General features: G+C 42.6%; 1 protein-coding gene across 2 annotated transcripts in view; it reads left to right on the forward strand.

Annotated features, from left to right (window-relative positions):
* The window catches only part of Tnr (tenascin R), a 407740-nt gene that overhangs the window by 200783 nt on the left and 184686 nt on the right, over positions 1-22271 (forward strand). For both annotated transcript variants that reach the window (XM_042258389.2, XM_076547793.1), the window contains exon 2: positions 12632-12733. The gene's annotated coding sequence lies outside the window, so the exon portion shown is untranslated. The remainder of the gene's footprint in view (positions 1-12631; positions 12734-22271) is intronic.

The following is a 22271-nucleotide window of genomic DNA, read 5'->3' on the forward strand; positions in this document are numbered from 1 at the left end:
GGCTCTATCCTCTGGTACTCAGGCAAGTTTATTAGGGTACACAATATATCACCACAGGACCAGTGTCTAAGCAGATCCCTCAGAACTGGTCATAGTCCAGTAGTCTCTCGCTTCATTGCTCTAACCTTGATCTCACTTTCCTGGGATGCCCTGAGATGCCCATGTATACCAAACTTTTTACTTCTGGATTTGCTCTAGCTCCCCATATTTGCCTGGGCTCAAGTTTCTTAGCAATATATCAATTTTTATGTTTATGAATATTTTGCCTGCATGTCTGTATGTACACTATCTGGGTACCTGGTCTCTATGGAGACCAGAATTGGATGCTGGATTCCCTGGAACCAGAGCTAAAGGTGATTTTGATCTGTCATATGGTTCTGGGAACCAAACCTGAGTCCTCTGGAAAATCAGCAAGCACTTTTAAACTACTGAGCCATCTCTCCAGCCTCCTGGCTTAACTATCCACCCTCCTTAAATTTTGACCTTGGTGAGTCTCGCCCAAGAAAGAATTATCCTACTTAAAAGAGCAATAGTGTCTCCAGTGCTTTTATACTTTCCCCTTGGTTAGACTCCCTTCCTGTCTGATGGGCTACTCTACCTGCTCCCTTCTAGCTCATAGGCTCTGGAAACAGGCAGTTATCTGATCCTTGGTAGACCCTGATGAGGGAGAGGAACCCACCACTAACTGTGTCTTTTTCAAGTCCTGTTTTCCCTCCACATCTCATGTTGGTTGGTGGAGGAACAGCAAGGGTTTGGGCTAATGGTCAGATAGAACCCTGTGGAGGGTTCTTCATCAAATGCTCTGGAAGTTCACTGTTTATCACTCTAGCAGTTGATCCTCCCTTAATTACAGATCTGAGGGAGATGACAGTAGTAGCCAGTGAATTAAAACTGGACTTATTCTAAGGAGACAGGAATCCTGGACCCACCATCCAGTTTTACCCTTAGTCAGGTCCTTTGAGAAGAAATTGGCTATCTTTGAGGTGGGCCAGATAGTCACCATCAGAAAAAAAAAATGCCCTGTCTCCATGAGGTCACATATTTGTCAACCAACACTGGATAAGCCAGGGCCTAAGGGAAGAAGATTCATCCCCTTGGGTCTACACATGGCAAGACACGACCTATACTGGGGGAAAGCCCACCCTCTGGGCTTCCTTTTATGGGTTCTCTCATAGGGAAGCACATGTCTTCAGATAGGAAACTACCATGGTGATTGGTGGCTTGCAAATGCAATTAAGCCCTAGTTAAAGGCTCTCCAAGGAGTGTTCTTCCAGTATAGTAATCCAGATTTGGTGATCACTTTAACAATGTGCACTGGAAAGAAGCTTTTGGTAATGAAGGAGTTGTCTCAGTCAGCTTTCAGTCGTGGAACATTCTGTACCCTTCCGATACAGAGAAGCTGTAAGCATAAGGGAAAATGGAAAGGGGAAGTGAGGAATTCTGGATGGTAGTGGATCCCCTTTACATGTACAGCATAGTTGGACCAGGACACAAGATGACTGGGACTCTCAGTGTGAGTTAAGGGACGGAGGTGCTTTCAGAGGTCAGAATTCTACACTATTTGCTATTCACCTTAAAACTTGGAGCATAATTCTTTAATTCCACTATTTTGGGTGTTTGGAGTGATAAGCCAAGAAAGAAAAAAAAAAGCCTACTTCAGACCCTGCCCTCGAAGTATTCATACTCTAGTTGCCAAGGTCAAGCATACCCCATCAGACTTCCAGGCAACAGTAGATAGCTTGGCCACATAGAAACACACGAATTAGTACATTAAATATTGACTCATCTGCAGAGCTCAAGGAAGGACAAAGGAGCCATCTGGACTTCCGCCTGAGCTCTCAGCCCAGTTCTGCACCTTCACAGCTAAATAACCTTGAACAACTTACTTAAATTATTTTTTCTCAATTTCCTGATTAGAAAATGGGGCTATCTTGGCTCATTTTCTGTTGCTACAGTGCCATGCCAGAGTCTGGGTGATTTATTGAGTTTATTTAGGTCGTGGTTCTAGAGGTTGGCATGCAACATGGTGCTGGCATCTGATTGGCAACTGAAATGAAGGCCTCCATACTGCATCATAACATGGTGCAAGGTATCATGGTGACACAGAGCATGTTCAGTTGTGTCTTCCTTCCTCTTAGGAAGACAGCGATACTGTCATGAGAATCCCACACATGTATTCTCACCTGACCCCGATTACCATCTCAAAGCCCCACTTCCAAATACCACTAGCATGAATTTGAGGGCCTAAGTTTCCAGCATAAGAGCTTGGGGGTGACACATTTAGTATAATAGTAATGCTAATGAGGGTGGCTTCCTTCCAGGCTCTTAGTGGGAATTCAGAAGGACAATGCACTATTCTAGCCATAGCCTTGACCATGGCAATGTCAACAAAACCAGTTCACTCTTCCCCTCTGAGCCTGGGAGCTCTTAACCATTTTCATATTGTGAATTCAGTTGGCACATGGTGAAGCTATGAATCCCTTTTTCAGAAAGAGTATACATATATATACATATATATATATATATATATATATATATATATATATATATATATATGTGGAATTGCAGAGGAAATTGCATTTTTATTGAAATATAGTTATCAAACTGCTGAAAAACCAAATTTGTGGTATAGTAATATATGTGTTTCTTTATTAACATAGTAAATAACAAGATCTACTGGCAGGCCTAATAACTGCTATAATTTTGAAGCAGTAATAAGCTTAAACAATATTTCAACATATCTACAACTGTAATGAGATATAAAAAATCTACAATTTCAATGGGTGACAACATTATAGCTATTGTTAATAATACTGTGACTTGTCGCCTAATTCAAAATTAGAGATACTGCCAAAATTTCCCTAGAAATTGGTAAAAATAATGATGTAACTTTTTTCAGCTAAGTTCATAGACTGAGTAAAAGATAAAAAATAAAATAAAAAATGGTTATAAGCATGATTTCTAAACTTTTTAAGCAATATTTATTTTGTCTTCACTGAAGCAAAGATATAAACATAGAAAGCTTAAGAAATGTGGCTTAAGGGGAGAACAAAGGAAATATTTAAGACATCACCCAGGAGCTAACACTGGCACAGTTAGGCTGTGAGCCTCATTGCTACCCAAGTTTTCCATACACTGAGTCTGCTCCAGTGAGGACCGTTGTGTGGTAGCTATACTCAGAGGGGTGTTAGATGACAATAGATGCTGATCCAGCTCCACAGACCATGACTGGAGGTCAGAGTCACTGGCAGTCTCAAAGGAGAAGGGGTTCTGTCCTTGACAACTCAGCCCTGTCTGTGCCTTAGGCACTCAGATGGCTCACCAATCTCCAGCCCCACTAATACAGTCTAAGCCATCCTATTGATCTCAAGGCTCTCGTTAGATCTGATAAATTCCCTCAAGTCTCAATCGTGAATTGTGAATAATGGAAGCTGCCCACTTGATGATGGAAAACAACTGACTCTCCTTCAGACCTGCCAGATATTCAGATCAGGTTCCTGATGCCTGTAGCAGAGTCAAGACTCATCCGAACAACCCTCTTAGAATAATGATAACAAGGCGCTTTACACCAACACAGACACGTGTAGCTAGGGACAGTCTCTTATTCCATCCAAAGTGGCTTTTCTGTGACAGTCCTACAGCCTTCCTCTGGGGTAGGAAGATAGTTTTGCACATGTTCAGTGATCTCAGGTCAACTTACAAAACAAAAGACTTCTGTTGGCTTGTGTAGTCGTTGTAAACATATGTAGAGACCCCACCGTACAGGTTCAGAACACAGAGGAGGTCAGACTCCAACCTTCCCTAACCCTGTGAGCCAGCCTCAGCGCTCTGTCTTGCCATCCTCCTAGGGAGCATAAGGGTGTACGGTCACTGCTCTCAACTGAGGGCTTCATGCTCCTCCCCAATGGGACCCCCAGGAACCCGGCAGACATCACTACAGCAAGTTGTACAGCACCCCTCTGCTTTTCTCCGGCTCAGCTCTGAAAGCAATGCCCTCTCTTAGGGTGGGTTAATGAAACACTGTCAGCAGATTCATCAAAATGTAACTCTGTGCTTTCCTAGAGGGACCCTGTGATTCTGAAGTGGCATACCTCGCTTCCTCTAAGCCTAGATAAAGGTCACAGCTAGAGATGACAGGCCAGCCAAGCTCCTGAGTGCAAGATACCGCATTTCAAAATATTTTTAATAAAACAATGTGGAAAGGGCAGCCTGTTCACTTTATTTTCCACTGAGGCATTCAATTAAACCTGAGATTCGGGGAAAATCTGAACCCTCAACCATATTTTCCATTAGTAATAATAAGAGATAATTACTGAGCCTGCCTGTCAGATATTCCAGGCAACAGGGCCTCCACTTAATTAATTGCTAATTAAGATATGAAAGAACTGAAGTGTCTTTCATACTTCCTCACTTTATTAAGCCACAGAAAACCTTCATCAGGGAAAGGGAAACATAAATATTCCAGACTGAGTCCCTCTGTGGGTTAACCAGCCTGGTGACAGGTCGGAGGAGAGGAAGGCCCACTATGGGCGAAGCTCCTTTAACTGTATCATCCAGTTGTAATGGCATAAGCAGAGAGGAAGGGAGCAAGAGGGAGCGGAACTGACGAGGTTTGAGCTGCCACCTTCAGCTCTAAACTAGCCAAGTCTTTCCCATACACTAAGTGAATCTTGGCTGCAGTGCCGGGAGGGACGATTTTATGCCCACCTCACAGATCAAGAAAAGGTGTAACTAAAGGCTGCATTAATTCATTTTCTCTTTATTGTGGCAAGATAGCTAACAAGGAGAAATCAAGGAAGAAAGTATATTTTTTGTCTCACCATTTGGGAGCACAGTCCCTTGTGGCCAGGAAGGCATGCTGCTGAGGATGGGAAGTACCTGTAAATGTTAAGTCTACACTTGGGAAGCAATGGGAGAGATGAATGCTGGTGTTCAGCTTGTTTTGTCTTATATTCCAGTCCAGGGCCGTAATCCATGGGATAGTGCCACCCACATTCAAGGTGGGTCTTCTCTATTCAGTTTAACCTTTTTGGAAGCACCATCACAGACACCCCCAGAAGTGTATTTCCATGGTGACTCTAAAACCCATCAAGTTAACAGTCAAAATTAACCATCACACAGGCCTTCAGTGAATTTCCTTTTTATAAGTGTATGTCTGGCAAGGGATAAGGTTTAAGCCAAATTCCTTGCTTTCCATTTATCGTTCCAGAGTGATTCAAGAAAGAAAAAATGGCTGATTCCATGTCTTCATGAATCTGGACAAAGTAAAAAGCATCTGTAGTAGCTAGCTTTCAGGTCCTCCAGCTGATCTTAGCAATCTGGTATTTTATTCTTCACATTAAATGGGCCTAACACGTCTATTAGAATATTGCAGAAATGATGAGGAGTAATCACAAAAGACCTGGTGACTCCCAACTTCTTCTTCCCTAAACTGCTCACTCTGATGTAAACCATCATCATGTTGTAAAGATAATAAACTAACCCTCAAAAAGCCCATGGGGGAGAAACTAAGAACCAATATGACCACTAGCATAAAAAAAATAGCCATTTTGGAAATAGACTATGTTTAGTGGGTCTTCAGGTAACTATAGACACCAAAATTTCATGAGTACCCTGAGACAGACCGCCCCATAGGTCATTTTTGAAGTTTCAACAGACTCTCAGGAACTGCTAGACAATAAATGATGGTCGCTTTAATCACAGGCTAACATTTTGCATATAAGTAGCTACAAAGTGGAGAACTCACAAACTGCTACACACTGCCCACTGAATCATAGTTTTGCCAATACCAATGGGTCAGAGAATTTCTCGTAAGAAATGTTCACATTTCTACATCTGCAAGTAGGTGACTGAGAAAATGGGCATTCAAGATCTCTCCTGGTAGGCGAGTTTGGAAGACAGAGGAAGGTATGAGTCAGGTCACCAATAGCTGCCTAAGGTTCCCATTTTGTCATGTAGATGACTAAGCACAATTTGTTGATCATTCACAACCTGGTCAGCAACCAACTGCTGGGAAAATTGAGGGGAAAAAAAAAGAATTGATTATGCTTTGAGGTACTGGGCGGTTCTGTCTAGAGCTGGTCAGCATGCTTGGAATCAATGGCCATTACTGGAATGTCAACAGCAGTTAGCAGTACATAAATCCGGACCAGTCAAGTTCATAGTTTATACTGAATACCAACATGAACCATTGCTGTGAAATCTGAAACCGCAGCAGTGTTGGATTGCTGTGCCTGGTCTGGCCAGGGTCTTTCTTCTGTTGCTGGAGGGCTTCTCTCCAGGTTCCCCAAGCCCCGCAGTCCCACAATCCACTTATAAAATAATCACTCAGACGCTTATATCACTTATAAACTGTATGGCCGTGGCAGGCTTCCTGCTAACTGTTCTTTTATCTTAAATTAACCCATTTTTATAAATCTATACCTTGCCACGTGGCTGGTGGCTCACCGGCGTCTTTACAGGTTGCCTCTCCTCGCGGTGGCTGCTGTCTCTCTCCTCCTTCTTCCTGTTTCCCCAATTCTCCTCTCTCTTTGTCCCGCCTATACTTCCTGCCTGGTCACTTGCCATCAGTGTTTTATTTATATAGAGTGATATCCACAGCACTTCCCCTTTCTTCTTTTTTTAAAAAGGAAGGTTTTAACTTTAACATGGTAAAATTACATATAATATAACAATTACCGAGCAAGAATTATAGTTACAATATTAAAGAAGATGTCCTATCTATCTTATATTTGTGAGTTTAAGGTTTTATAGCTAACTTATCTTTTATCATAACTGAGGAAATTACGACTATCTAGTCTTCAACCACATCAAAGACCTGAGAAGGAACATAATGGTACCTGAGAAATGGTAGATGGATGCAAGCAACTTCGGGAATCTTGCAAGAGTAGACCAAGACAGCTGGCAGCCTGGACAGTCACCTAATGTTTCTCAGCATTGTTGGTGCATTCAAATTGGCTACAGGCCTAGAGTATCTGACAGACCATTTTCAGAAGCAGGATTTCTGAAAGACCATCTTACCCTGTCTTGGCAGAGTACAGTGGTCGCTTTCCTTGTGTCCCGCTTGTCCAGAAAGGACAGCATTGCATTTGTACTGTCAGCCATCAAGGCAAGGGAAGTTCTTTGCCCAGTAGGCCATTTTGTGCCAAAAAGACAAACTTCCAAATGGAAATGTCTTAGAAGCCCAACATTCTCTCGGGATCAATTGGTGTAGCCAGGAGCAATTGTGTCTTACGTCAACAGAATTCTAAGTTATTTAAATGCCATATTCTCTAGGTCTATGAAGTGTTTGAAGATTACCTATCTATCTGAAATATATCTATGTATACCTAGAAGACTTAACTAACATGGCTACAAATATGATTATCATAGATGACTAATTATTAATCTATTTTTTAATTATCCATTGCAATTTTAAATGAGTTACATAAACATAATACCTCAAACAAGAATAGAAATATATATATACACAGTATAACAATATTAACTTCAAGTTTGTATCAATAAACTAAAATCCATACCAATGTAAAACATTTTAAATATAAACTAAAATCTATACCAATGTAAAACATTTTAAACAAGTTGTTCTTTAAAAGTAGGTTAATTAATCTATCCTTTTATCTTATCATCTCTATATCCTCCTATATATCTATATTATATCCCCTTTTCTTTTTTAGAAAGAGATCATATTTATAATCAATCTGTTTTAAATAAAAATATTGGTTTTTTCTGTCCCACACCAGAGGGCTCTTCTGATTTGGGACACAAGAATTGTCTAACCAATTTTTTTTTTTTTTTAAAGCAATATGTCTGGGTTTAGAGGGGGAGTGAGCCAATTCCACCTCTAAAGCCAGCTTGGTATATTTGGGAATTTGGGCGTAGCATGTCTTACTACTTCCTGCTGGAGGGGGGCGCTGTATCTTATGGGGATGCAAAGAAAATTTTAGACCTATGGGGTAGTCCGTGAGGCTGTATTGTTTGAACCAGTTGCCTTGAAACCGCTCTGGATGTTGGATCATCTGGGCCATGGTGTCATCGGAGACCTTTCAGGGGGTCTTGGTTGTTGAAACCTGATGTATCTTAATCTGGAACAAATCCATAGCCTCTGGCTTTCTGTGGAAACAAAAGCAGAATCTCTTTTCCAAAGCAACATATCCTTAAATCCAAATTTTGAAGTCAAGGTACCTTTAAAATATACAATTTGGCATAACTCAACAGCTTTTGCAATCAAATGTTTTTCTTTAGTTACGAATATCAAAGAGAACATAATCCAGATTTTTTGTGTGGTAGCCATCTTTACGTGGCTTATTTTTTATATTACCTTAGCCTGTTGCTTTAAACTGTACCTTTCTAAGACTGAAACTGCGCTGTGGCTGCTGGCTCCACCCACTTTAGCTGCCCAACATGGCAGTAGTACATTTTCCGCCAGCTCTGGGAGTCATCAAGTCTCAGAAATAGTGGGTCTAAGCTTTTATCAAAGCAGCGTGTAGCCCAGAAACCTCTTTTTTTTTTTTTTTTTTTAATACTAGTAAAGACTAAATCTACCACACAGCTTAATGTGCCGCTGGCAGACGCCTCATTTCCGCCATACTGCCGGTCAAACGCACACGCCAGGAACCCACCAGTGTTCAAACCCGCGTTTTGCGCCGTCTAGCTGCTCATATGAGACAAGAAGCAGGAACCTGGTTTTGGCTCTGTTTAGAATTGGTTATTAAATATTCTCAGGTTTAAGGTGGAAGCTCGAGCCGTTGGGCGCCATTTGTCGGTAGAGCATGGGACTCTTAATCCCAGGGTCGTGGGTTCGAGCCCCACGTTGGGCGCCATTTGTTACTGGAGGGCTTCTCTCCAGGTTCCCCAAGCCCCGCAGTCCCACAATCCACTTATAAAATAATCACTCAGACGCTTATATCACTTATAAACTGTATGGCCGTGGCAGGCTTCCTGCTAACTGTTCTTTTATCTTAAATTAACCCATTTTTATAAATCTATACCTTGCCACGTGGCTGGTGGCTCACCGGCGTCTTTACAGGTTGCCTCTCCTCGCGGTGGCTGCTGTCTCTCTCCTCCTTCTTCCTGTTTCCCCAATTCTCCTCTCTCTTTGTCCCGCCTATACTTCCTGCCTGGTCACTTGCCATCAGTGTTTTATTTATATAGAGTGATATCCACAGCATTCTTCTGCCCATGTTTCACCTAAGCCACAGGGGAGATATGCTCCAGGCTTGGAGAAACTCTGTAATTGAAGTCAACCTGGCCTCTTGGGCAGCATTCCTGGCACCGTGCAGGTACTTAGATCCTGCCTGGTCAGTTGGGAGCAGGGAGCCCATGCTACAAAGACTAAGTAAAGCCCTTGGGTAGCTAAACTCACTTTCAGTACAAGAAGATCAGCATTCGATGAGGAAGGAATATATACTGTACATTTGCTAACATATTTCTTAGATTTTTTTCCTCAAAGATGAACTGTTACAAGTTGACCTTAGAAAATACTGGACATCAGAGAGGGTATAGGCAAATGACAGAAGTAAACAGATGTTAAAAAAAAAAAAACCCTCAAACAAACAAACAAACACCAAACAAAGAACAAAAAAAGCCAAAAAACCATCATACTGGTTCACTGACATTGTCCAGTCAGGAGCCTTCCCCTTTGACCTTTGGTTATGTCTGTGGAACCTCTCCCCTCATCCTCAGGGCCCTCTGGAAGGAAGAAGGTTGAGAGCATTTAGCAGCATGAACCCTGGTGTGATATTTACCTCAGCTAAGCCTTTGGGACTTGCCACAGGAATATGCGCTTATGCTAAGATTCACCATCTTCACTTCCTGCCATAGCAGACCTACTTGTCTCCAGTTCTATGAAAATCTCCCTTAACATAAGGCCTTTGTGCGATAACTCAGATCTGTACAACTGGTTCATCAAATTAATTGGACCCGTCCATGAGGTAATATGTGTTAAATCACAAGAGTTGGTGTGTTGGGTTCATGATGAGCTGCATTCTGACAGAGCAAATGTGGTTACGGCTTCAGGAAAATTGGCTGGCACACACTGGCTCGAATTCAAATTGACATTTCCTTAGACCACAGTTTAAGACCTGCATTAAAAACTGGTTAAACAGGGAAGAGCACTGTACTAGACTCCTGGAACCTTCTAGATGAAGGCTCCCCCTATGTGGTGCATGCCTCCAAAATGAAATTGCCTTACTGTGCTACAATAATAGCCTGGTACCACAGGTGGGAACTCCTTAACAGCAAAGTCTGTTTTATTCTTCATGTCTTACATGTCTCACAGGCTCCACCAGTGACCACAAAAGTAAATAATCTCACACACCCACATTCACATAGGTCTTATGTAGGTGTACGGTGAAACAAAGTATGTGAGGATATACTCCATGCAGTCAACATGGAGATTAAAGATCTATTGTTCAGGGAAGGAGAAGGAGAAGAGCCAAGCCAGAGAGAATGAAGAAGACTGCCCTGAAAATTCCTTGACGTATATTCTGTTAAAAACTGTATATGAATGTGCAAATTAACTAGATGGAGGAAATATGATGGTTATGTTTAGTCAAAGCAAGTTGAGCAATATTTTAGAAAATCTACAAACAAAAACACTCAATATACCTGTGGTAAACACATAATTATATTTAAATGAGGAAGAAGGAGGGAGGGTGTGCATTGCTGGTACAGTGAGAAACCATCCAGCTGAGGCACTCCCCAACAGGTACTGGGAATTTCCATAAGCCGTAAGAAACTTCTTCGCCCAAAGCTGTGCCCACCTATTCCCTGGTGGTAGCTCACATGTAGCTCCAAAGGTCTGGGCTTCTTCCCAAAGAAGGACGACAGCTCCAGAGTGCTGTCTGGCCCCTTCTGCTTCCTTCTGTCTCAGCTCAATCTTTTTCTTGGGAAGTGAAAGTAAAGTTCAAGGAGAGAGTCTGGTCTACTAAAGAACATAGGTGGGGAGAAATGGCGTGTATCTTTATATTGATTCCCTGGTTATAATATGTATGCATCGCCCTTATAATTTTGAGACTATCAAGTGAAGCAATTTGAAAAGTGATAAACACATGTTCATTGAAGGAATCGATGACTGTACCTCTGTTAGAGAAGCAGGTAACGAAACGGCACGTTGCAGGTATGTGGAGTTACGTGAACTGAGTAGAAGGGGACTTGCCAACGCTTACAGTAACATTGACTTAGTTGGTTCAAAACAGATTAGACCAGCTCTCTGAGAGTGATATCACCATCTCGCACATACAGTGAAGGAAAGAGGGCGACAGGTGAGCAAAATAGGAGAGTGAGTTTTAATTCAATGGAAAGAGAGATTGTTTAATATTGAAGCTCTCTGCTTCTTATATAAAGTCAACACTAGGATGGCTACTATCCAAAATTCACTCCCAAATTACCTGTAGTTCTTCCTTTTGGTGAGCAACTAGATTCCAATTGGAAGAGAAAAATACCTGCCATGTATACTATCTGTAACCTCCATCTCCGCTACCGGCAAACCCATCGAGGACCACATCCACTCTAACGATGCAGCCCCACACTGCTTGTAGTTCCACTCTCGAGGCAGCCAGAGTGTTCAGCAGGGACAGATGCATCTGGCCCTTAGAGAAGTAGGTGATCTTTACAGTGCTTAGCACCTGGGGTTCTAGGAGGGCCTTCTGGAAAGGCAAATTCATCCAGGGATGACTTAGAAAAGCAGCCTAGGACTTAGCTGAATGCTTGCTCCTTCCTCCTCTGGATTCCAACCAATTTTTGCAAATGCATCCTCTTTAGGCATCTATAAATGAGATCCCTAAGGCTTAGTGCCCCTTTTGGAGTAGGCTTAGTAGCATTTGTGAGGAGGAAGTCCTTGAAGGCATAATTATCGAGCCACCAACTGCATTGACAGATCCTTCGGAACTGTGTAGGGGGAGCCCCGTCCAAGTTCTGCATAGCGCCCTGATTAAAAAGGCTGACAAATTCATTTATATAGAAGCTTCCACATGCAGGAGATGGGCATGCTTTAGGGTGACAGTGTTTCTAACCAGAGAGCAGTATTTTGCATCCATTCATTGAATATTAATTGATCTTTCCTGGGTTAGTATTTGCTTGGACAAGATCCAAATAAATCATGAGAGGGACAGAGATTCTGACCCTGAGGAGGGTCTGGAAGGTCCTTGAGAATCTGCAGTGAAGAGTTGTGCAGATAAAGAGACTCTGATGAATGGTACTTTCATCATGAAGGAAAGCTCAACATGCTGAAGAAGTTTAGGGGATAAGAGGACTCCAGTTTGTGGAAGTAGCTGGGTGGGAGGCTTCTTGGAGGAGGTGACAGATGTTTACTGCAATCAGATTATCCAAGTATTTGCACAACCACTTTTTAAAGTTGTTGAATTTGTTATATAAAATATGGTTCTGGATTTATAATGATTCCACAGAATTTTTACCTATATATTTATCATTTTTACCACAAGGTCGTAAAACTTAATAAAAAGAATAAATAAAATAAATAAGTAAGACTCTGGTGAGAAAATAATAACTTAATAAGCAACAATTTCATTTCTTGCAGAGAGCTACATGGTCTGCCTCTAAATTATTTAAAGAGAAAAAGTAGGGAAACTGAGGTTCTCATTGTAAACCTACATATTCCTTTCTGTTGCAGGCGTCTGTATCAACTCCCTGTTCAGAGGACTGATCTCTTCAGGAGTTAGAATCAAAGAGCACACGGTCAAGAGAAAACATCAGAGAGGGCGACATCACGAAGGTACTGTGTGCTGTGGACCTTTTCCTATCCATCATGCCAATGGCCAGTTTAAGGCTTTCAGTAGGAATTGCATATTCCCCGGGACCTGAGACCCTTTGTCACTGAAACAACAGCCTTGGGGATACTCTCCATGAAATGAGCTGGCCAACAGCGTCAGCTCCTCTGGGCTTCACATGGTCCCTGAAATCACTCGAGAAACCAGGTACTAAGATTTTGGCTACTCATAAAATAGTCCCGAAATGCACTTCATGATGCAGTTGGTAATAAAAATGTCTTACTGAACTCCATCCCTCCAAGAGGCTAGACTTGATTCTCAGCCCAGCCCGCCTGTACCAGGCCTGCATGAATCAATGCTAAATTATTCACGAGCCTGACTCTAAAAATTCCAGAGTTCCAAAACCCCTAATAAAGTATTATGAAAAAATATCCATCTCTTTATCTCTATCCATAACTATTTATACAGCTGGAGAAAAACCTGTCGTTTTATTTCTTTTAATTTAAAAGCTTTCCTAATTCCTTTTTCCTACTACATATATATGTCTGAAAAATTTGAGGGGTTGAAATAATAACCTCTAAAAAATGGTCGACGGGAAAGGCTCTGAGGATTCAGAGTTGACAGGCACAATGAATATTTCGCTCCCTCTATAACTTTCCATGGCACTCAAGCCTATTCACCAAATTGAGAACTTTTCAAACAGGTGTGTCTGATTTTTTTTTTATTGTGCAAAGCAATGATGATATACCCACCAGCCTTCTCTCACTATTTGTTTATACAGTTTTAAAGTTTGTTCAGGAAAAACTCATTTTCTTCCTGTGCTCCATTGTGTGTTCGTCATGTACTCAATATCCCTCCCGGCACTCTACAGACTCAATGCAAGTCTTGTCTGAAGTTCCACATTAAAATCCACCTACCATGTCCTCAACTGCATCCTGCCTCTGTTGGGGACACTAGACTACAAAGTATCCCAGGGGCCTTTTTTTTTCTTAATTCTTTGAACATCCAAAGTCAAAAGAGACTTCATTATGTCAAACTGGCTGTCAGCCATTCATATTTCAGGGTGAATTGGTGAGTTTGATATTTCAAGGCTACCAGCTGAGTGAGATAGACATTTCTGTAACCATGCGGAGCTGGAACAGGTTGGAGCAGCTAGGCAGTAATGGGGGCTACCTGTTACAACAGCACCCTAATTTACATGGTGGTGGTTTTACTGACCTATACTCTACTCAGAGAAAAGATTTCTGCAGATAGAAGAGTAGTTGGCACCCACCTGAAGTAGGAAAGGATTAAGCCTCTCATCCAAAAGACTTCCTCAAATAAAAATACTCAGTTTGTAAAAATGACTTCTAAGGGTTCAATGGCAGCAGAAGATCTGGGGTACTGTCACTCTCCTCTAAGTAGACGCTGAATAAATGATTTAAAATGATTGCTTTAGATATGAGAAAAGAATTTAATGTGGTAAGAGTACCCCACATCTTCATCTAGCCCTGCTATCCTAGGCTTTCTGCTCAAGGGGTTAAAAGGATACAAGAGAGACCCCAGGTTCCACGAATGAGACTCTAAGGTGGTAAGAAGTGATTTGCCCAAGATGAGCATCAGGAAGACACAATACTGAAGACAAGTGTCACCATCACATTTGGAAACAGCATCATTCCAGTATCTAAGTCCCTGGCCTCAGTCTTGCCCTTAGAAATGAGTGCCCATCCTGAAGCAAAGAACTCTCATGAACTCATGATGAGTCTGCTGTTTAAAGAGGACCCGGAGGATGAAGCCGGATTTCATGAGAGCCATATCCATACCAGGATCCCTCTCAGTCCTGGATGCTGGTAGAAGCTCCTGGAGCCACAGAAAGCTAAACCAAGATGGAAGGGAGAAACACCTAAAAGGCAGATAACAACTGTCAGGGGTCCAGGACAGGGATGGGGAGTTCTGCTGGGTCCCTTGAGGGTAGAACTTCTCGGAAGTTTGCAGAAATTGATTGAGAGGTAATTCTCAGAATCACCATTCTCCATCAGTTACTTCTGAAAGCCACCCCTGGGCATAGAAGCCAGCTCATCTTCCCCTGCCAAGCCTTGTCACATGTGCATGGTGGACCTCTCAGGAGAACACGGCTTATGTAGATTAACTTTCTCTCCTACACACTTACAAATACCTTTCGCAAACCCTGCTTAGTATAAAATCACAGAAGTTACCAAAGCGGAAAGCAGCCAGGCGACCCCATGGCTCTTTGGCAATTCAGACCAAGGTAAGCTCACCAGGCTGGAGGTAACTGCCTGGCTCAACTTGCCTCTCTCTCACCCTCAGTCCCCATACATTTGTGAGCGGCTTATTTTAAGAGCTGATTAGATGAGCCCTTAATAACATTAGAACGTAAACGGCCCCAGATAGGCTTTCAGCCACTTGCCAAATTGAGACAAATGTGGTATTTGGGGAACTGATCTCCCAGCTTTGTGCCTTCTCTGGATTGCAGACAGGCTCTGAAGCATTTTGCCTTCTCCCCTGGATCACTGCAGCCTGAAAGTGGGTTTGTTTGGATCTATCAGAGCCCTTTCTTCTCTAAGGGGCTGGAATTCTATGCTGATGGTCCGGATGATCCTGCACTTTCAAGGAAAGTTAGGTTGGGGATGAAGAGCACAGATTTTGATAATCTACGGGCAAACCTCTCAGTGCCTCCATATCTTCTGAGAACTTTGAGTTCAGGAAACAATCTTTCTTGAGCAACTACTACTTGAAGTGATTTAATTTAGCATTAATGTCAGTAATGCCAGAGTTTGGGCGGAAACAACAGAAAATGAGACATGTGCTTTTCTGATGCCCAAGTATGTTTAGCACCCTCTTGAACTCAGGGGTGGGTTCCTTTCCAGGAAGGACAGAGACATTGGTCAAATAAATGGGGATAACTTTCCATTTTAATACTCCTCTGTTATTCTGAGGAAAAGGTAAAAACAGAATTGGAAAAGAGGAGGAAAAAAAGTGAACATAAAGGAATGCCCTGATGTTGAGGTAAATGTATGAGAAGCAAACAAAACTGTTGGGCTTGTCTTCTCCTGTCTATCCTCACCAGATTTAGCATCCGCAAAACATACTAAAACTCCCAATTCATGCTTTGTTCTGTTGGATATAGGAGTTGTTCAAGACTCTCCCTGAGTTTAAGTTTTCTTAGGAACCCACAAGTGCAGCTCTTTCAGCTTTCCAGAGGAAACTAAACTTTCAGCTCACTTTTGCACTGGGATAATGAACTTCCTGAGGGGAACCAAGGAGCCCCAGGAGCAAGCTGGGAGAAGGAGAAGAAGCTGAGGCCTAGGCAGTGTGAGGGACAAACCAGTCCTCCCATTCTGGCCCCACAAGTTCCCAGTTTACTCCAGCCTTCACTCACAGACCACTGGGTGGTTTCAGATGCATTCAAACTGTGACCAGAATCAGACACCACGGATGAATAGGCATGGCTTGCTTTAGCTGTGGGGATTGCAAAAGCTCTGCAGAGTTCAGCCCCCAGGATCATGTTTGATTCTATCTCAAACTCCAGTCAGTGTGGGCTCAAAGGCTGTTTGATGTGGAGGGCCATAAAAGGAATGTCAGAGGTCTGAGCCCCTATGCTTAGCCCTGTACCTCTGAGAAGTTAAGCACTTGTCCAATTGTGATGCACTTTCATGGAGAGGCTGTTGCCCGAAAGGTCACTTCTCATTACCGTACATTGCTAGCGTTATATTTGTGGTTTCCTCTTAACATTTGTGGCTGTGAAAAACTCAGTGCTATTAGGTGTATGAGTCTGCCTGCCAGCTCTCTTCCCTTGCTAAGCCTTAGGCTTGTATACAAAAGGCTCTTTCATTTCATCCTCTCCTCATAGCTTGCTTTGTTCTGTGTCTCTGTATACAGAGAAAGCAGCCTTCTTCTTTGCCAAGGCTCACTCCTCCCCTAAACCCTCAGTCCCTGTGTGTGTGTGTGTGTGTGTGTGTGTGTGTCCATACACACCCCTCTCCTCCAAAGTCTGATCCATGCACTGTTCTGCTCCAATGTCTCTTTTCATCTCTTTTCTTGTTTATATTTTACTTTCTATGAGCTTTTCCTCCTCTGCTTAGAGAAGACTTGTCTCCATTTAAACAAATGAAATCATCTTTCTCTTGCTCCGTTGAACTCTGGAAGAAGGTTCTACATTTGCAGATCACATTACTCAGTCTTTAATCCTATGGACAAAAGGGGTGGCCTACTCACCCAGGCAGTGAATCCAATGTGAGTTGTCAGAAATACATTTAGTAAATCGCATGTGCCATGACCAGTGTGGATTCTGAGCACAAGCAGGGCACACTGTAGGGAAAGCAAGGATACCTAGCTTCTGCCCCAAACTATGAAGTACTGGGATAAGTGGAGAGGCGGCTCTGGGTACAGTGGAGAGGTAAGTTGAGAATCACCAGCTGTGTCTTATGGACAGGAGCCAAGCAAGTTGGAGAGGAGTTCTCCAGACACATGAGGAGAAAGGAGCAAAAGAAAGAAGAAAGGATCCATTAGGGGAAAGGAACAGCATGGGAAAGATGAGTGAGGTCACTGGGGTCCAGGTAATGAGAAATATAGTGGCCACTGTGTACACAGTGGGGAGACAGCGTACTGAGGGTGCACAGTCTATGCAATACATAAGAAATTTTAACTCCTTGTCGATAGTAGGGGGAAATGGAGGGCTTAGAGCTAAGTCAGATTGCCTTTAGAAAGATCTCTGTGGAGAAGCAATGTGAGGGGCCGTGAAGTAGAAAGTTTACCCAACAGTTCAGGCAGGAGATGGGACCTGACTCCATCACAGCCCTGTGCATGGATGAGGGCGCCAGATTAACCCTCTCCATTCTCCACAAATACACCTGAGTAGATGATGTCTCTTCTGCCCTAAAACTCTGAGCATGTGTTGTGCTTTTCTCATCGAGCTTACTCAACTTGTACTACATTTATTGTTCATTTCGGTAATGTTCCCCATCAAATTGTATTGCTGTCTCCTCCTTTTCAAATTACAGTACCTTGCTCACCATGAGCACTGAAAGAAAGGTTATTTAGTTGAATTGAATTTTCAAGAGCTTCAAACCATGAATAATTGAGGAATCAGCCATGTATAAGTGCTCATCATTTACATAATTGTGTAAACAAGCTGATAAAAAATTTTTATTTTCCCCACTACTTTTATTATCCCAGAATGCCTAACTTTGCAGCTCTCCAGGTTTCAGGGAAATAATTTTTTAAAATATGTTCTGTAAGCCAAACAGTGGCAAAGCCACTGCTCAGTTTGAATCTCTTCAGGAAAGGGAAATGGCTGAAGCAGGGGGAAGGGAAACACACGATTACATTGGCTAAGTATAAAACCAGGTACAAACATTGAGAACAACATTGCCTGAAGAGACAGAATCACACTGCACACTGCATGCTGGGAACCATGAACAGAGTCCTGAAGGTCAATGTGAAGATACAAATTGATTAAGCTAAGTACTTACTGAAATTGCCTTGCAACATACAGATGAGAATTGATCAAGAGCAGGACTTTGAGAATTGATCAAAAGCAGGACTTGTACCTATGTGGAAAAAGCTCATGGAAAATCATCCTTTGGCAAGTATGTCATCAAAGCAAGTTTAAAATATCCATACTTTGCCCCAGACAAAAATATCTGCACTATAGTTTCAAAGATAAGTTGTAAGGAATTAATTGGTGCTTACAATTATGAATGAATTCCTTTATGTGTGAATTCTACGGGCCTCCTGTCTACCCGTCCCCCAACTCTCTCTCATCACTCCATCTCCATATGCCAAACCAAAGCCAACCTTTTCTAGTGTGGCACCTACATTATCACTCAAATGCAATCCCTAGCTTCCCCCAGGAAACAGGAATCAGAAATCCCCCAAGCCTGGCCCACATCTAGTATGTGTAACTAGTGGCTGAGTGCTGCTGATCTGCAGCATGTGGGCAACAGAGGAAAAAAGGAGAAAGTGGTGGAGTGAAGTCGATACAATGAAAGGCAAGAGAGATGAAGGGAAATGAGAGAAAATGGTAAAAGATGCAGTTAGTTAGCAAGTCTTTGGAGTAATTTTGTATGGGATATGAAGGTATACACTTTGGGCCACAGAATGGGGATGGATCATGCTTCCTGGTTTGGGGGAGCTTAGAGTTTGGTCAAGAGGGCAATTCTTAACCCAAAGACAGACCACCACTGTGCTCAGCAGAGCATCCAGCACTGTCTGTGTTTCTGTACTGGAGGCCCAAAAAGGACAACTATCAGGATTCTTGGAACTGATGATCAAAGAGAGCCTCAGAACAGAGGTTGGGCCATCAGTCTGAGCCTTGGAGACATAGGTGATATATACTCAGGAAGGGCATGTGAGCCTAGCACCTGGGGCTTTGGAGGAGGTGGGGAGAGGGAAACTAAAGAAGAAGAAAGAAAAGGGAACAGAGAGGGGAAAGGGATGTGTGTGTGATATACAGAGTGATCAACATAGCTGCTTTTTGTCTCCATGGACACATGTGCTAACCTTGGTCTAGCTTGGCCAAGAAACAATGCCGTAGAAAAGAACATATCTCCACGATCCCAGTGATCTCTGTCGCACTAGCCTAGAGCCAGCCTGCTCTGTCTCTGTGGCGACACAGTGAAGCAGTTCCTCAGTCTGCTTCAGAAGAATGTGTCTTGCCCTGACAACCTCACACCTTAAAGACTGAAATATAGCAATCATTTCTCACTCGTAGTAATTGTACATATTTATGAAATCCAGAGTAACATTTCAACTCAAATATTCACTGTGTAATGATTGGGGTAATTGGTGTATCTATCACCTAAGTCATTCATCATTTTTTTTTGTCTTGGGAGTCTTCCAAATCCCTCTTCTGGCAATTTTGAAACATTTAATTACATTTTTTTTTTTTGTGAACCGTAGTCACCCTACTATGCTACAGACCATTAGGAGCAATTCTTCTCATCTAACTGCACCCCTGTTCCCATCCTCATCCTCTTACAATCTCCCTCCCACACACATTGCCTGGGTTCTGGAAACCACTATTCTACTCCCTACAATGATAGCACCTTTTCAATTTCTATGCCTAAGTGAGATGTGGTTCCTGTCCTGTGTTTGATTTATTACACTTAACCAGACTGACCCTGACACCTGAATTTTCTAGTAATTAGATATAAAGACCCCATTGAAGATCCTCAACAACCTTTGTCAGTTGAAGACCTGGAAACCTTTGCAAGGAATGGAGAGATTAGTAAATTGAGGACAATATACTTAGATGAATTTCATGAAAGTTCTATGGCTACCTGAAGTGTATTGTAACTGATGTTATGAAATCCCCCAACCCTGAAAATTAACTCTAACCATCACCCCTACCCACATTCTTAGAAAACAAATAACACTAGTTCCCCAGTATTGCCAAAAAGTCTGCATTTGAGATACATTCTTGTCAAAGTGACCCCTGTATGGTTCTTCTCCCAAGGCAGGTAGATCCACACTGTAATACTGATTTTCGTGGATGTTTTTTCTGTTGTCCAAGAGTTACTGGAGAAGGATTATACAGAGAGGAGATGGAGAAATGATGATAGAAGAAGAGGGGAAAACAATTTTAGGACATGATACTTCTCTAGGAAGTGTAGATCTAAAGGAAACCAATGTACATAGATATACTTGGTGGACAGTGGATAGCTACCAGATAGAAATCAGAGACAGTGAGTGAGGTGGGTAGTAAAGGGTTGGGGTACTAGAACAGAGGGAGGAGAGAGAGAGAGAGAGAGAGAGAGAGAGAGAGAGAGAGAGAGAGAGAGAGAGAGAGAAGCAAAACTGTTTGAGCAGCCATGACTCATTCTGACATTACTGCTGACCTTATTCAAGGGCCACCAAAGAAGGCTTAGCATCCTTTCAGCTAGCAGCCAGGAGGAGAGTAAAGCAGGGTTATTTGTGAGGCTTTGCCAGGCAGTGGGCTGATTCAGTGCTTGTGCAGAAAGTCAGACCCAGACCCAGAAATACCATGGAAAGTTTTCATCAGACCCAGGGAGGAAAACTCCCCAAGATCTCTGGCAATGCAAAATAACTGTGGCCGTGGGCCAAGGGACACTGCATCCTCCTGCTGAGTCAGCAGAGAGCCTAATGTCAGAAGATGATTTAAGAACTGTAATGATGAGAACTCTGATAATCTGCTACCAGAATTTCAGCCACATTGAATGCTCAGTCTAAGACTTGAACAATCATTTCAGTTCAGGGGAAATTCTTAAACTCCTGGGAAGTTAAAGTCTGTGAGTATTTTCCCCATGCTATGTGCCATTCAGGTTATTTTATATGTATTCACTCACTTTTTACCTCCAAGTAACCAATGGTAGTAGACCCTGTTATTATTTCCATTCTACAGCTAAGAAAACCGAGGCCTGGAAGAGTCATTAGATGTAAGTTGCCTAAGCTAGGAGGTGGCAGATCAGGGAATTAGACCCAGAAAGTCTCAGTTCAGAGTTCTTTCACATACGCACTGCCCTGAGTAACCACATAGTGAGACACCAATGTGGAAAGCAGGCTGCTTTTCATCATTTGGGTCTTGTCAGAGGCAGCTCAGAGTATGTGTATCCCTAGTGCAATAAGAGTTTCTGTTAGGGGAGTGGGCATGATAGATCTGGGGGGAGAAAGGCCCTGATTTCTCATAAAAGAAGTCTGTTCTAAAAGGGAAGCAGGACACTGTAGTGGAGTAGCCTATCCCCTTAATCAAGGATCAGCACTGGATAAAACAGAGCCACTGTAACTGAAGAATGATAATTATTGAGATAATGATCTGCGAATGGAAGAGTAGATGTATTCATCCTTAGGGGGTTTCAGAATGATAGAGTGTATTGATGAGGGTTTGATGTGATCGATGCAACAGAAATTGATGGCGAGTGTGAGGATAGACGATTGGTAACGCATGAGCTCATTCACTTAGCTGAGCTTATGCTAAGTGTTCCTGGAAGGAAAAGAGGGCTGGACCATCAGGCAATCACAATTTAATGAGTAAAAAAAGGGGGGCGGCGATCATGATCAACTCTCCCTCCCTACACCACACTGGAAAACCAGAAATAAGGGTGGCTATGAAGAAGACACTAAGATCCAGCAAGGTGGGTCATAGGATAAAGGTGTTTGTTACCAAGTTTGACAATCTGAGCTCAATCCCTCAGATCTGCATGGTGGAAAGAGAGAACTGACTCCTCCACCCTGATATATGTATGCATGCATCCCTTAGCCCTCTATATAAAGTCTAATTTTTAAAAAACCAAAGAAGACATCAGCAGTTAGATTTCCTTGAGTCAAGCCACTGCCAAAGAGGCCTGTCATAGGAGGTGTCTTGAGGCTGAGAATCACTGGTGTTTGGTGCAGAAAGAGAACAGAGTGTGGAGGAGTGCACTGTAAATAAGACTACAGTGGCCATGGTGGAATTACTGTGGAAAGTGGCAGATCTGCGACAGTTAACATTATCATGGGCCATTTGATGAAGGGAAGAAGGGGACTTCTAACACTAATGGAGATGTTGGGGTACATGTCTAGTGTATAATGGGAATGCCTGGAGCT

The sequence above is a fragment of the Peromyscus maniculatus genome, chromosome 11 (assembly GCF_049852395.1).
Source record: "Peromyscus maniculatus bairdii isolate BWxNUB_F1_BW_parent chromosome 11, HU_Pman_BW_mat_3.1, whole genome shotgun sequence".
Classification (NCBI taxonomy): domain Eukaryota; kingdom Metazoa; phylum Chordata; class Mammalia; order Rodentia; family Cricetidae; genus Peromyscus; species Peromyscus maniculatus.